This window comes from Micropterus salmoides, unplaced genomic scaffold, assembly GCF_014851395.1.
Source record: "Micropterus salmoides isolate LMB-PRFRI ecotype aquatic unplaced genomic scaffold, ASM1485139v1 Ms_hic_scaffold_2968, whole genome shotgun sequence".
In the NCBI taxonomy this organism is placed as follows: Eukaryota; Metazoa; Chordata; class Actinopteri; order Centrarchiformes; family Centrarchidae; genus Micropterus; species Micropterus salmoides.
Genome location: NW_024042226.1, coordinates 17,526 through 34,517, shown reverse-complemented (window position 1 = coordinate 34,517; position 16,992 = coordinate 17,526). Strand labels below are relative to the sequence as shown.

General features: G+C 39.0%; 1 pseudogene; it reads right to left on the bottom strand.

Moving 5' to 3' along the window:
• Window positions 1-179: 179 nt before the first annotated feature.
• The window catches only part of LOC119882177, a 29,468-nt pseudogene continuing 12,655 nt past the window's right edge, over window positions 180-16,992 (bottom strand).

Below are 16,992 nucleotides of genomic sequence, written 5' to 3'. Positions count from 1 at the left end.
ATATTTTGTTCAATGAAAGAAAAATCAGTAATGGAGTGCAGTAAATCTAAATGAGACATTAATGAATAAATGATCAGAAAATCGAGCAAAAGTCAATATGCAGATTGAGTAATTCAGCCATTTTTATATCCCAGTCTCTCTGATATGATGAAAGAATGAGGAAGGGCAGGAAGACTTACTTCTTCTCCAGGGTGTCCATGTACTCCTTCTTCTTCCTGCGACTCTCCTGAGCTGAAATCTAAGACAGACAGAGAAGAACATGGTCAACATCTCTCCCAGTTATTTGGTGAACAGTATATAGAATTTACATTTTTTTTTGCAAGTATAGACACTAAGCACCTTTTTCATCTCCTATTCTTATCAGAGCTTACACTTCTTCAAACAGCATTTCCAAAATGAATCACTTGACTGAAACAACGTATTTGTGGTACTTACTGATCATTGTTTTTTGATAAATATTATGGATGGTGATGTACTGGCCTGATGTGTCTGTCTGACAATTTATACTTATTTTTGATTTGCGGATCTTCTTTAGCGCCTTCTCCTCGGCTTTGGTGAGCGGCAGCTTGGTGGGAACTGGGTAACCTTCAGCCACTAGCGTGCGACGCTCCTCCTCAGTCAGGATCAACGGGCCCGACCCCTGCAGTTTCTACATACAAGAAGGAGAAATTCAATATTTATGACCTAAAAATGTTTTCTGGAGCCAGCTACTGAAGAGACAAGAAGATGGATTACAACAGCGAAAAAAAGGTTCATTATTGGCAGTCATTTGGTGAAAGTACACGTCTCTCTCATTACTCCAAATACAGTAAGTGGACGTATCCTGAACAAAAGTTCTGTATCAAGTTTCAGAAATCTAAACTCAAGGGGAGGCTGCTGTATTTATATGATAAAACAGAAACTGAAAAGAAGTTCACAAGAAACTCACCTGGATTGTGGAGCAAGAACAGAAGGAAATGACACAAATTTCTTGTCATACAAGCATGTGACAATGCAGACTGGTTATTTTTTATTTGAACCATATTTATAGAGCACATGGAGCGCACTCTGTGTGTGTTGTACATACAGCCGGATTTCTATATTTAACAGGTAACTTGTGCTCAAAGAAATCACCACTGCTGTATATTATAACCCAGGACTGTAAGGCTCTGCAGCTGCTCAGAAGATCATTGGTACCCATCCCCTGAGCATCAGTGATATGGGTGAGGTGAGGTGCCTACACAGAGCTCAAAGGATACTAATGGACCCACCCACCCAGCCACAGCCTGTTCACCCTGCTGCCTTCTGGGAAGAGATATAGTTTCTGCTGCCACACCACCAAACTGCAGAGCAGCTTTCCCCCCCAAGCTATCAAACTCTTCAACTCTAATTCATCCTCAGCACTGCTCCACTGATCATTGAATATTGTTATTGTCATTATATATTATATTTTGTTATTTCGGTTTACCATTTTTATAATTGCTTCTATATTAATGTACATATATTATCTGCTATGTAGCAGAAGAGAATTACAAAGCTCAATGTCACTCTATAACCTAACCTACCTACTCAAAAACATAAATTGTACAGTATTCCTTCTTTTCTTCCCCCAAACAAAGACATTAAAAGATCCATCCCACCCCGGACACTCTCTCGTTTTAGGACTAATAAAACAAGAATAAATAGATTGAAAAACATTTTTTATCCAAAAGCCATGACAGCACTTAACATTACTTGAATAATGCAATATTATGGAGATGAATGTCGTGCGTTTTTACTTACCTTTAGGAATCTTCTTTCTTTTTTATATTTATATTATATTTATATTGTTATAGCTACTTTAAGAGGCTCTTTTATATTTAGATACCTGTTTGCACTTGACTGATGTTGCACTGATTGGATAGCATCCAATTTTGTTGTACATGTACAATGACAATAAAGTTAAGTTAAAACAAATGAAGCCGGTTTATGGGTCATTTTCTTACATGAGGAGCGGTGAGCAGAGGGGAGTTGGAGAGGCAGGAAGCAGCGCGAGGTGACACCTTCAGGCTGGCCTGCGATGGAGGAGGGCTGGTGGGGGGAAGTGGGGCAGGACAAGCTGGGCGGGGCGTGGACAGGACTCTGGCTGCCCTCCGAGTCGCTTCCGTGGGAACTGGGAGGAGTGGGAGGCATCTGCAGCGACTCCAGACCTGAAGCACCATGGTTAAACTGATTAGCTCTGCTTCATTTTGTCTCACCCCGAGAGAAAACGAGCGCAAGAGAAGCAGAAATAAAGAAATTCCTGATTAAAGATGCTTCATGCAGCTGGCCACATACTCCTCTGCCTCTTCAAGCCTTATTATTGATACTACGATTAAAAACAAACCACTGCATCGGTTATCTTATCAACACGTGCCATTTTGCAGTCTAAGGGCATAATGAGGTATGTGAACAAATGGCCTGCAGGGGTCGTTGCAGCGTCAGATAGCTGTGAAGCAAGAGGAGGTAAGGGAAATTTCTGACCTTTGGGTGAAAGATTGAGAAACTGATCCACTTCATGAGGTTCCAGTTTTATCTGGGGGATGATATTCTCCTCTTTTATCTGTAGAGAAACAGTGACAGGAAATATAACAAGAGACAGAAGACAAGGTAACGAACAGCAACAACACCCATCATTAGTAGTCCCCCCACCTTGATGCCTTTGGCCTGGTTGTGGCTGTTGACTGTGGTCTGAGTTGGGGTCGCGGTAGCAGCAGGGGCCACAACAGGGACCTCAGGTGCTTGGGGCCCAGGTGCTTGGGGCCCTGAGGCCAGAGAGAGGGACAGGGTGGGGAGGAGGGAAGGAGTCTCACACAGGATGCTGTCAATGGCCTCCTCCTGCTCCATAGGCCAATCAGCTGAATCCCCATCGGACTCTGTTGCAGAAGAGGCGACATGAACTGATGATTTTAAATTGACTCCTTTTTAAACATTTCACCATCTGAAATACACCTCTCCAGTCTGAAGGACTCATGTTCTATAGTTTATGTTTTGATCCTCTTGTACCAATGACTATTTATAAATCAGCATTTTTTTAACTGAGAAGAAGTAAAAAATCCTGCATCATTATTAAATTAATTGCCCCATTCCTTCTCTGTTTACGTATTTTTCAGTCCTGTGCACCTGCCATTGGGACTTTAAAGGTGTGCAAGGACTTAGTTGACTCTATCGTTTTAGAAAATCTTGGGTCACACTTCCTTATATTTAGATTACATTAGATTCAGCTTTATTGACACAGTAAATAACAGTACAATGAAACATAAAATATATCCCGAAACAGATGCAAACAGTAGCAATACACTGAAAATATGAAGAGAAATAATGTTTAAATAAAGCTAAACAAATGTACAAGTGAAAATGCATGTAATAATGCAATATAATTATAGTAATAATAATAATGCATATCTTAGAAATGGTTTTTATGTTGTAACTAGTTGCTTAATTAATGGTTAATAAATGATGTATTAATGCCTTATAGATCAGTAATACTCCAATAATACAATTAATTGAGTTTTGAAGTTGTGAAAAATCCCTTTGGCTGGTGTGTCTCCTCCTCCAGCATGATACAATTATTTAATAATACAGATATAAATGTAATTAAATAAAAAGGGGCCAGTCAAGTCTGTAGTTGCATTATAACTTGTCTGTCTCAGTAAACCCCTCAAATGGGCAGTTTGACCACTTCTGGAAAGGCTAAATCAATTTATTAACAACTTAAAAATAAATACAACTGCACGCTTGTCACATGAGAACCCTATATTAATGATTTCATAACATTTGAACAGCTTTAATAACATTTATAGCCGACTTAATAAGTCTGCTGGAGGAAGAAATAATCAAGCCCAACTGAAATGTTGCTCTAACTAATGACTTAATGCAGATTTATAAAGCATTAGATTTGAAGATAAATTATAAACCCTTAATGAATCAATTACATACAACTCCTAATTGCCCATGAGTCAGCTGCTGTATTTTGTGACCTGAAAAGGGCCACAAGCAGGAAACAACTAACATATCTCCTGCTGAAGTACAGTGTCTTTACTTTACTTAACGTTTTATTTGTATTAGAAAACTATTCTATCTACCTGCTTATATGCTAAAATGTAGTGCAACAATAACACAGGTAGGAAAAAAAACATCAGCAAACTGTCGGTTACACAGAATATCTATCTAATATAAGTTCAGATTATCGCCATAAGTTTGTAGTCATACCAGATCAACTGAGGTCGTAGTTGCAAAACCCATGAGTGTATTTGAACTAAGCAAGGGTGCGTTTTATTCCTCTTGAACTAAACTTTTCATTTGTTGGACTTATATTGTGTTATATCTTCTTTTAAATGTGCCATAATGTTACTTTAAAGTGACAGTCTGTGTCTCACCTGCTTCACTGCCTTGTTCTCCGGTCAGGTGCGACAGCGGCGACTGTGGCCGGCTGTCGCCGCAGAGCGAGTAGCTGTGCTCGGCCTTGATGTGCGGGGGAAGAGGGGAAGACGGGGACAGGTCGCCTCCGTCCTCCCCCTCCATGGAATCCGCTCCACCTCTCACTCCGGACAGGAAGGGGTCGCTGAGAAGCTGGCCCAGCAAGGCATCCTGGGAGAGGTCGTCTAGGAGCTCGGAGAAGTGCTGCACAAAGGAAGAAGAAAATACTATAAATATATTTGGTATTGATATTTAATAATACAAGCATAAAATATACATTTGAACCCATGAGAGATGAAGCCACATGCAGGTGGAGGCAGACAGATAATTATACAAAGCCACACAGTTTGAGTCTATGACTGCTTGCCTGTAATTAGAGACTGTTAAATATATTTATTGCCACCTTCCCTTGAAGTTTTCTCTCGGTCCTCCCCAAGGGGACACTAAAGCAGCCAATTAAAAACTTGTAAAATTGTCTTTTCACTGAAGACAGACTGAAAGTCTCACCCCTCCGATTTGTGCGATTCTCGGCGTGGTGATACGTTTACAAAACAGAAACCCTCATCCTTCTCCCACACCATCACCTTTCCTTCACCACATTCTTACTGCTGCATTTCTCTGCTCTCTATCTTTTTCTAGCATCTCTCCACAAGGTGAGTGAGTGCATTGATCTTCCTGCATGTTCAGGTGTTGTGACTAACGTAAACAAAAGGCAGACAAAGCAAAGCCCTGCTGGTGATGTGCTGATTACAATCTTACCTACATACACCTGTGAGTGAAGCACACTTTGAACACAAAACTAGTAGAGACCTCTAATTACTGCATTTAGCAAATCATCACCACAAAACAAGAATGAATCTGCCCTACAGCTGCAAATCACAAGTATTTCGATTATCCATTTATCTGCAGAGATTTTCCACGATTAGCTGTTTGGCCCACCAAAGGTTAGGAAAAAGTGAAAAATATCCATCACACTTTGTTTTCAAATGTCTTGTTTTGTCCAAATCCCCCCAAATTTCAGTTTATAAAGATGAAAAGCAGAAAATCCTCACATTGTAGACACTGATTAACTTGTGTTGTTTAACTCATTGGTTCTAAAAGTGGGGTCCGAGGACACCCAGGGGTCCTTGAGGGGGCTCCAGGGGTTCCACAGCAAAAAGGGGATTAATTTATTTTCACTATAATTTCATCCATAATTCACACAATGACAGGATGTATGACTGTTTTGGTCATAGGTTTCATCCACTTTCTGTAATATAACATCTAAAAGCAAAAGTCCTATCAGATGGGCAACCCAGGGACAAAATCTTATCAAACTGGGGTCTGTGGACCAATTTGTGGCAGTTTAGAGAAAAGTTTGAGAACTACTGGTTTAATTAATCAAGGCCATTTTCCAAGTGAAGTTTACTGTTTTTGAAAAAAGACAGAATATTATTATTATTTATTACACAAAGAATATTTTTTCATGTCTGTCCTATGTTTACCAGTCTATGATCTCAAATCTTCTGCTTGCTAGATAGTTTTGTCATTGATAAACCTCCGTACTTTGAGCTCTAATATGCAGCATACTGTATATTATACATTTTGGTAAATATAGTATAAATCACACACATTTGGGTCATCTTTGTGCCTCATTATAGTGTACTACTGTTTGTGCTCATGTTTATTCAAGAGTTTCTGATCAAGATTCTCTTGTTTCATGGAATATATTGTCACATGCATTTCCACACAATGAAAATCTAAAACACAATATACAGTCATATCACACAAAGTGTCATACAGACATACAGAGGCCCCAATATTGTGTTTGGACCTACATGCCTACCTCATAAATACATTTTTGTCTCATATCATACGTCTACAGCAACAGTGCATTTTTCTCTGTTTCCAGTCCTGTCCTAACTCGAACTCATCGCCCCCAAGAGAACGTGAAAATATTTCTGATGCGACTTCAAGTGCTGAAGTTCTGCTGCCGGGCAGATTGTGCCGAATGTGTCCAATGGAGTACTAACCATGTCGAAACACTCTGGGCTCAACCAATGACAACGAATTTTAAATCAAGCACACATGGAATTGTGATATATTGATTACATATATTAAACTGTTGAAAAGAAAATCTACAGCCACAGCTACAGATAAATTTTGTTTTGTTACGTAACATTAGATAAGAGATGAATGACAAAAGTTAAACACATGGATAAATGGATGGATTGATAAAGAGAGAGCAAAATCAAGATGGAGGACGGCCGGAAACAGGAGGAGGTTGGACGGCCGAACGCCAAGCATGTGGCTTCACTTACAGCCTGATAGAAAGAAGACTTCCAGCATTTTCCTTTCACACACACACACATACAGTGACATGGCCTTTTCACTCTATAAACACACAGCACACTCCTGCCACCATACGCTGCCCTAAATGGTCCGGTTTGAAGCTTGCGTTTGTGTGTAATGCACTGACAGCATACCGTGAATTCATTCAAGGGGGTGGGGAAGACAAATATTTACACATTTATCCACCAATGGATCCATTTCCATTATTTAGAATAAGTTCATCAGCATGAACAAGTCATGATATGAATGTATGTTTAAGTGTGTGTCTGTTGGGTTAATGTGCACGTGCCAAAAAACATCACATTATGGGTAAATATTTACAGTAGTTTACACGTCTTCAGATCTTAAAAGCACACACACACACACACTGACAGTTATGGGTTTTGCAGTGATGATGATAGTAATCATAATGTCAGGTCAAATGAACAAAATACCTGCTGCTGCTTGTTACCATATAAGTGCTGTTCTGTATGTCTCCAGGAAAAATGTTAAAAATGTAAAGTGAACGTTCACGTTTGAAGAAAAATGGTGTGAAAATGTTCTTAAATTTAAAATAAGGACATTTTTGCATAACAAACGTAAGTATGGCCTTGAATCATATGTTGCATCTCGCTTATCTAAAAGCAAACCTGCACAGTTAACATCTGGTATTCTTCAGATACAAAATATCAGATCCAAGATATCAGCTATTTGAGTCCATAGCCGATATCCGTATTGTATATGTCATATGACTTAAGAGTGTCAGTTTGACCGTTAGCTAAACTGCTCAGTTACCGTTGCAAACATGGAGGTTGCGACGTCTGTCAAGCTTTCTGTTCTTGTATATTCAGTATAACGCAATTCAGATTTTTTTTTTTAAAACAATGGGTCCTTGATATCAGACAGATGTTGTGTCTCACCTTTCTGTCCTTACACCTTCTATTTTGAGTGCATTCACACAGACAAGTATGGAAAAAACGCTGTGCACTATGAGTGTAACACGAGCAAACAAGCCGGCAGATATTTCGGAGGGTGACAATAGCAGTTAAATGATGGCCGCCCGGTTACATTTTGCCATTAAGAAGACGTAGTAGTAGTAGTATTCGTCTTGGAAGTACCACTGGGTCACTACTGTAGGCACTATGCTAGTTAGCTGGACATGCTAACATTTGCAGGTTCCATGAAATGGCTCAACATAACTAAAATATTCTGGTGTCGCCTACAGATGGTTAAAATTTTAATAATACTCATAATTATACTATCCATTTCAGAAAATCTGATCAAATACTCAAACTAGTTTTGTTTATTTTTGGACATTTTGAGGTTTGAAAATGTACGTTCTTCTAGCTATGATGGTGTCTTGTAATGGTTGTATACATGACACAGTGATAAAAACGTATATTTATTAGGTTAACCAAATGTTTTAGTATTCGCTGCTCCCTGCACAGATTATCTGGATATTTTGTACAATTCTGGCAAGTTCTTAAATGATCGGACCTAAGAAGAAGTAAGAAAATGAGAGTGATTCAGATTAGGTTTCTGCTCAAAAAGAAAAGAAAGCATCATGATGGTAAAAGAAAAAGAGGGTGTAGTTTTCAGGGAGGAGTAATTACATACAGAACCCATATTTAAGAAAAGCTAAGCCATATTTTGTGGGTTAAAATCCGGGTTTATATGACCTTTGACAGCCCCCTTTTTCTCTCTGTGGCTCAATCCTGCTACTCTCTGCTTTGCAACACAGCAGAAGAGCTCTAAACGCATTTAAAAGCTTACATCTGAACACAAATAAACAAATAATCCACCCAACATGAGGCAGCAGAAAGGAATAAAGCCTCATCTTGTTTAAGAAAAGGAAATGGGAGAGGTCCGACTCCGCCTGAATGAAAACAGAACCACAGCAAAGACACATAGTGTGGATTTATACGCTCCCTGTCATTTCTTTTAGCAGTAGGAGTGAGTGGTTGTGGTTGTGTTTAAGTGTGTGTGGAAGAAAAAAATGTGATGCAGGGCAGCAGACTGGGCTGCATGGTCGGTAACTGGCAGGGTGTAACTCATCACACACAACAGAAACCTCTTTGTCTTTGCAGCCCAACAGAGAGGTGTTATTTAGGGCTAACTGTAACTTGACTCTCTCCAGCTGGGAAACAGAACCTCTAGAGATGAAGCCTAAATTGGAAAACTGGGATTTTAAACTGGAAGCAGGGCAAGAATCTGTAGGTCACAAACTTCTCTCAAGGAGCAGTCGTGATAACAAAGAAGCTATTCTCATATTTTGTTGAATAACGTTTCACCCATATAACAGATTTAAACGAAGCGGAGAAAGAACATGGCTGAAAGTGCAGATTGTAATCTTTTAATGAAGTCACAATGAAGACTGTAGACGGAGGAGGAAATGCAGAGTGATTATCTCTCGAGTTCTAGTGAAACATCAGTGTTGCAAGCATAAATCCTGTGTCAACCAAGGAGAGACAAGCCTTTCAGCTATACTTTTAATGTGTCTGATCTTAATCAAACCAGACATAAAGGCAAGACTCCAAACTAGGTCAGAAAAGTCTGTTGAACAGAAACATAGCTGTGAGTAAAGACATATTAGCCGAGTTTGAGCTGCAAATAGGTGACATTGGGCATATTAGGATAAAACAAGACAGACTCGACAGGCAGGCTGTGAGGGGTAGTACATACACAGTCCTTTGAGCTAAATGCTAATACTAACATGCTGATGATTAGCTGGTGTAATGCTTACCATCTACAATATCATTCATTAGGATGTTAGCATGCTAGTATTTGTTCATTAACAATAAAGTACATTTAAGGCTGACAGGAATGTAGTTTTGCATGTATGGGTTATAAGCTAAAGTATTGAACAAATACATACATACAGAAAAGGCTCACCAGCGTTTTAACAAATCATCCTGATGGGAATGTGAATTTCTGAACCAAATGTCATGGAAATCCATCCAACGGTTGCAGAGACATTTTACTCAAAACCACAAATGTGAAAGTCATGTTGGCGCTACAGGAAAACTAAAGGGATCATTAAAGTCAGCAGGATTCATCCTCTTGGACCATGAATATATGTACAAAATTTTAGGGCGATCCATCCAGTAGTGGTCGAGATATTTAAGTCTTAACCAAAGAGCTGGACTGTATAATCAAATTTCATACGGGCGTGGATACTGAAAGCTTTATAAACTCTATTAGGAAGCAATCACACAATTTGGATTTTACAAAACCATTGGTATCCATTTTTATGACATTTTTGAATTATATTCTTTTACCACAAGATTTGACTTGTATGCTAACATTGTTTATATGGAGTAGCAATAAAATACTTGACTTTGTGTTCTTATTACCTGGCAAGTAAACTCACCAATAGTCCTGTTTCCTAAAAAACTATTTACCGTGCGAGCCATAAGGCTTGACAATAAAAGCCTCGACAGCTGTGCTGTGTTGTTAGCAGTTAAATTAACGGTCTGGGAGGAGGAAAAGGGTAGAAGGAATGTCCTCTCAGGTCTGTGACTTCTGTAAAGGAAGATGTGTGTGTCTGTTTTAACCCGTAATGACCAGAGGTTTAAACCTCAGAGGTAGGAGTAGAGGAAAGTTTAATGATATAGGCATAACACCTCCCTCCACTGAAAAGCCAAAACCAGATGTTAGAGTACAGTGGAGAAAAAAAGGCCTCACACACACATATTCAAACCAACACAGGCCCAAGGGTCATCTCCCTTGAGTGTGTGTATTAGTATGTGTGTACCTTGCCCTGGACTCATGTGTGTGTACTTTTGCTGATGATACAACTTCACATCGTGCAAACACTACATGAATTTATTTAGTCACAATAAACTGAATGACTCATTTGTTTGATTTGGATTGAAGTTGTAAACTTTTATCCGCCACTAGACTATCACAAATTACAAACATGTGCCCCATCATAACCTGATAACCAGTAATAAAGTCTTAAGAGCTATCTGACAATTTATCTGACAGTCTGACAAAATGTACTGAAAAACCTCTTTATCTGCTGCTGTACTTTAAAACCCTTGGTGCCCAATTGCTGCAAGTTGTGTTAAAAATCATTCTTCTCCATCGCAAACATCCAGAAATCTGCATGGAAGAATGCTCCGCATAAGTTTCTTCATAATCAAAGTAATCCAGTGATAGTTGTCATGCACATTGGGTACATTGCAAACAGGAACTGCTAATAGCTAATTCAGTATACTTTTAATATTGTTTTATACTTTTAATATATTTAATATTGTGAAAATGTAAATAAATACATACAATACATACATAAATACAAACAAATATAAGACAAGATAAGACAAATAATAATAACAGGAGTGACAAATCTGGTGGTTTGTCTCAATGTTGATTAAGGGAGAGGGGTGTATGCAGTTTTAAATGTTAATCATTAAAAATATCACTTTGGAGGAAACTTCCTGATGAATTAAAGAGCTAAAATAACAAAACAGGTGCACTGAAGGAGGATAAATAACAGTCCTAACCTGGCAACTATAAAGCATTAGTAAATGATTTCTTTTTAAAAAAGGCATTGGTTTCAACTTATGATTTCTGAGAACAGGCTTAAAACCCTGTTATTTTCTGCTGTTGTGCTTATATTTAGTTTTTTTATATTTTACTTTCAATATTGCCCCTAACTTTGTATAACTCACACTTTCTTTTATTTTAATCCTTTAAAAGGAATTGGAAATACAATTTAAAGAGTACGAGTAATAACACTCTTCTTCCACTGATGCCCTGCTTGTTTAAATGCTTTGCTTAATGTTTTTTTTGGCTACTTCCCATCATTCTGGCTCTCTGGTGAGATTCCCAAAACACTTAAAGATAAAAACATTTGCATATTTGAACCTCAGTTGCCGTAGCCTTCATGAGTGAAACTGGTGCATCCCATCTTTGCTGCTGCAAGCCAAAGCGTAGCAACTATCTGCTGGAATGCTAACAACGTGTGCAAGCTGTTTTAACACTTAGCTGAAGTACATGTGTAGAAGCTTTATCTGCAGCGCAGCAGGGATTCATTCACCGACTCTAAATACAATCTTTGATACAAATAGCTTCAAGTGCAAAAAGCCAAACAGAGCCAGGAACCTAGGGCTTGAGCAGTCTGCATGGACTAATGACAATACCAATTGTTTTGCATCAAACACAGTGGCAGATTTTGACATTTTCCAAAACTAGAGGTTTTTAAAAATTACAAAGATTTTGTGTTTTATTCCAGTGTCAAAATGTAAGAGTTTGTCCTGACTGTTAAAAAGCTTTATCCTCTGTATGGTGACCATTTTAGAACATCTCATCCTCGGCCTAACAGGCTCAGCTTGTCGTCGGTTGAACCTGAACTCAACTGTGTTTTGAGCTGAATGCTAACATTAGCTTAAGTTTAGCATATTAGCCATCAGCACACTACGTTAGCGTTAAACTCAACGTAAAGCTGAGGATGAAAGATCTTTGGCAACAGCTGGATAAAGAATAGGAAGAAAGAAAGAAAGGATGAGATAGACAAAGCTATACAAGTTGCTGTAAGTCAACTTACTATATAAACTATACAATAAATAAAAACTCTTTATTTTCTTCAATTATAGTGAAATATGTTAAGTTTACTACTCGTTAAGTTAACTTCTTACTGCACCTTCCACAAGAGCTGAAAAGGATGGGCAAATTAAAACAAAATAACACCTTCTTCCAACCAGAAATTAGCAAACATCGACATATAATGTGTAACAAAAAAAAAAGCATTTCAGGATTTAATCTCTGGGGACCATGACTGTCTTGACCAACGCCTTTCAAGAGCCTAGCATGTAGAACAATAGCTTATGTATGATCAAACCCAACACAAGCTGCCAAAATAAACCTCTTTAAAACAACTAAAATCATTAGATGTTTTCCAGATTTCAGCTGAGCCAAACCATGCACCAGATAACCATGAAAGTCAACAAGACTATATCACTCTGGAACCACTTGAGACTAGACACTGGCGCACTGTCATTGCTGTGGCGTTGATATTGTGTGTGTCAGCATAACAAGACAAATCACAGGCCTCGGAGGGTTCCTGCTATCTGGGTCTTATCTGGGGGGTTAGACTGCAGGAGGCGAGCCCGGCACCAATGCCTCATGTCTGGACTGTGTTGGGAGTACTCCCAGCTTTATGTGTGAGAACATTTCTAACACATTGCTTACAGTCTCAGACGCACAAACACACATGACGATGTCTTATTGACATCATTCGTTCCATAATGTCTTTTTTGCCTGGAGCTAAAGTCAAAATGACCTCGCTACACAAAAATGTCCTCGTTCCAAGGGAGACTCAAACTGGTTCTCACAAGATTAAGAGCACAACTCACACAAACTGACCCAGATTCTGGAAAATGATGCCAACTTGATTTGCCAAACCTTTCCACTAATCAAGGATGCCATAAATGCACCAGGAAAAAACAGCACAGTAATGGGAGGAAGAAAAGCAGCAAAGAATCTTCTGCCAGTTTTCAGCTACCAGGGAAATCCAGACATGATGAGGGCTGATGATTAAAATCATCATCAATGAATCTGCTTGTTTCTTGTAATTAATGGATTCATTGTTCCACTTTTAAAATGTCAGAAAAAGGTGAAACATGACCGTGGCGGTTTCCTAAAGCCCAAGATAACATCTTCAAATTTCTTGTTTTTTCCCTGACCAACAGCACAAAACCTCCAAAATATTTAATTTTATTATCACTATTATTTTGTCGATTAGCTCTCATTTATGTTTAAAGTTAGCAGTTAGGGGAAAAAGTAGTTGGTTCCTGATTAGGCCTCGGTATTGGTTGGACATCATTATAATATAAAGTATAATATTATATACTTACATACATACATTCAGTATTTGAGTACATAATGAGAACATAATCTAGAGCACCAGGTACTCACACCTATTCCTGCTGAGCACTGATGTGGACACTTCACACACCCGACCCTCAAGGCAGATTCTCTGGGTCAAAGGGCAAAGTGACTAATCAGATACTTTAGTTCGAGGTGTATCTGAGGAAGGAATTTGTCCCCAGATGTATATTTTAACATCAACAACTGTTGTTAATGTCTAATGCATCATGTTTGATTACATACATTGCAAAGTCAAGGGGAGTTGAGAGTTTACTTACCATTATGGTCTACATGCAAAACAAAAATTGTCATTAAAATAGTCAATTTTACAGCTCCTGAATAGACAAAAATGACAAAATGTGACTTGATATTGCCATGTATTTGAATCCTTCCCTTAAACAAGAATGTGACTGGGGTGGAGTGATGGTTAACGGATATAAACGACAGGATGTGAGAGAGAATAACAGTAGGCGTGAGATCCAGCAGGGCTGTGTGTTTATTCTCCACCCACAGGCGAGGACAAGGACAACACACATACATAAACAAACAACATCAGAATGGGAAAAATAAAGGAAAAATCACAGCAGATCATTTCCAAACCAGTTTTCAAACTTAAATATCCATTTCCTGTTTAACACCGTGGCCGGACACCTCTTTTCAGTCCCATTAATGTTTCACACTTGAATAAAAGAACGCTTTAAAATCCGAATGTTTGCAGAGGCATGACAGGAAATGTGTTAAAAATAGAAAGTGTCACAGGGGAGACAGGGAGATGTCGACCTCACTGAGTAGAAAACATGCAGAGTCAAAGTTCAAAATTATGAGTCAGTCGTTATCTGACTGCTGATATTAGAGGGCATGTGTGTGTGTGTGTGTGTGTGTGTGTGTGTATTAGCAACACAGATGAACAGAAGTGGCCTCAAACAGAGACGATACAAAAAAACAGACGGAGGTGACAAATGGAAAATGGTCTCCCCATAGGTCCCCCTTCTCATCTACTCCCTCCCCCCTTGATCTGGCTCCTGAAGCTTCCCAAAAATTAAATAAACCCTACCCCAAACACACACACACACACACACAGAGCTACACAAACTTTCCAGTCTTGCTCTGTCATACTGACCGGTCACTGAGTACAACCCCCCACTCTTCCCACACACATCCAAGCACACACTGACCCTCCAGATGTTACACAATGACTTCACCATATATTCTGGTATAAACAACAATATCAGTTTACCTGAATTTTAGTTTGATGTCGTGCTTTTATTTCTAAAATACAGATATGGATGGCTGTATACTAAACATGTTTACAAATCTAATGAAAAGGCCAAAAATGAATGTATCTATTAACAAGCCGGATCGGCATTATGGTTTACCAGGGTATTTAGAAATCTTCATGGTATGACTTTCAATACTGTAAAAAAATACTTTCTAATAAACTGATATGATGCATTGAGCTGATGTACTGTTGTGTATGTAGGCTGCGTAGACGTCACCTTTAATGTGACAATTGTGATAACCCCTTTCACTTTTCACCCCTTAATGTGAGTGGTGGGATAACTTATTATAATTTTTGGGTTGAGTCCTGATGATAAAAAGGTGAGACCACCAACACGGAAGAAGCTGTGTGCACATCATCTACGTTTAGCCCACTGATGTTTTGGTATCTGCTGTGGCAACAAGTGTTATTGCGTCCTCAAGCAAGAATCTATAGAAGGAGGGAGCTTATTCCCTGTCCATTCCTTACATTATGGGTTAAGTATTTAAGCTCAGCAAGGCTTGTCTAAGTAGGGTAATTGCTTATTAGACACACAGAAGTGTAGGCTAGACAATGTCATCCATGCTACATCACCAGCAACTGCATATACACTGATGAAATGTCAAATGTGCATAAAGTGAAATTAGTCCCTAACAAATGCACTATTTATTCCTGTTTTAGTAACACTCGCTAAAAACTACAGTGACCAGCTGTTTAAAAGGTAATTACTGTGCCTATTAAAAAAAACAAAAACAAAAGATTACATATTAAACAAACAAGATGTAACATTTAAATTAGTGAGTTTATACAGGAGCTGGTAGGTGAATCGACAGAGCCAGGCTAGCTGTTTCCCCCTGTTTCCAGTCTTTATGCTAAGCTAAGTAAAACTGCTGCTCCCTGTAGCTTGTGATAGCAATCTTCTTGTCTAACGCTCAGCAAGAAAGCAATTATATGCATTTCCCAAAATGTCCATTTACATCCATTTATATTTACTTACATCTTCAGGAACCAATGATTGCAATGTGACATTTTGATCCAGTATGCAGGAAACAAAATCAGTTCAATCTCGATTATCCTGATTGAAATCTATCAACGGTGAATATCTAGAATACGCTCAACTTTTAAGCCAACATGGACAAGAAGTACTTAATCTATATTTCCAAGACAGACTGGGCGATTCCATCTGCCGAGGAAGATTGTTTGATACGACTGAAAGCTCCAGAGCAGCGGACCGTGTGGCGTGACTGTTTATGTCAACATCTAAACCAATTTTCTAATAATTTAGAATTAAGTTTGTTATGATATGGGACTAAATATTTGCAAAATTTCATTGGATCCACGTCTGGTCGGCTTCCTGTCCTCAAACACGGCTGTGAGATGCAGAGAGGCTGTTTGCCTCAAACAAAAGCGCAGCTGCTTTCTGATGTCTCTCACCCTGCTCTCATCCTGAGTGTGTGTGCTCGTTATAAACTGGGTCAACACACACGCATAACTTTTTCCATCTATCCACTGTAACACTCACTGGTCATCAAGTACCATTAAACACACACACACACACACACACACACACACACACTCCAGCCATTGCTCAACTGGTGAACCCCCTCAACCTTTCTACTCACACACTGAGAGTTTTGCCAGCTTTCCCTCTGTGTTTTTTACCCTTTTCAACACTAACTGCTCTTTCTCTCCTTTTCCTTTCCATCAACTCTCTCCAGTTCAAATCACTCTAACTTATCTGTGTCATCTGTAAATCACTTCAAGGCACTTCTGTCTTGATGTGAGAGGATTTAGTGGGAGCTAACCTCATCTATCAGTCTTGTATTATGTGCTTTCATTGTGTGTATCTGGTTGTTTGTGGAACCTCCCACCAAAACACCAAACACATGAGAAAAGTGAAGGATTCCTCCCTCTACCTCCTGCTGGATGCTGTGCTGAGTAAAAACCAGGTCAATTCAGGTCGTGCTGAGTACCCCATGGTGAAGGTTTTAATCCCTGGAAAAGGCAAACACTCCGGGAAACTTGTTTGGGCGCGCCGCTGATCTTAATTCCTCGGTTAAAGCAGAGCTCTTTGAGTGCCAAGTAGAAACATGCTTGAATTTCAAGTCTCTCACACACACACACTGAACTCTGCATGG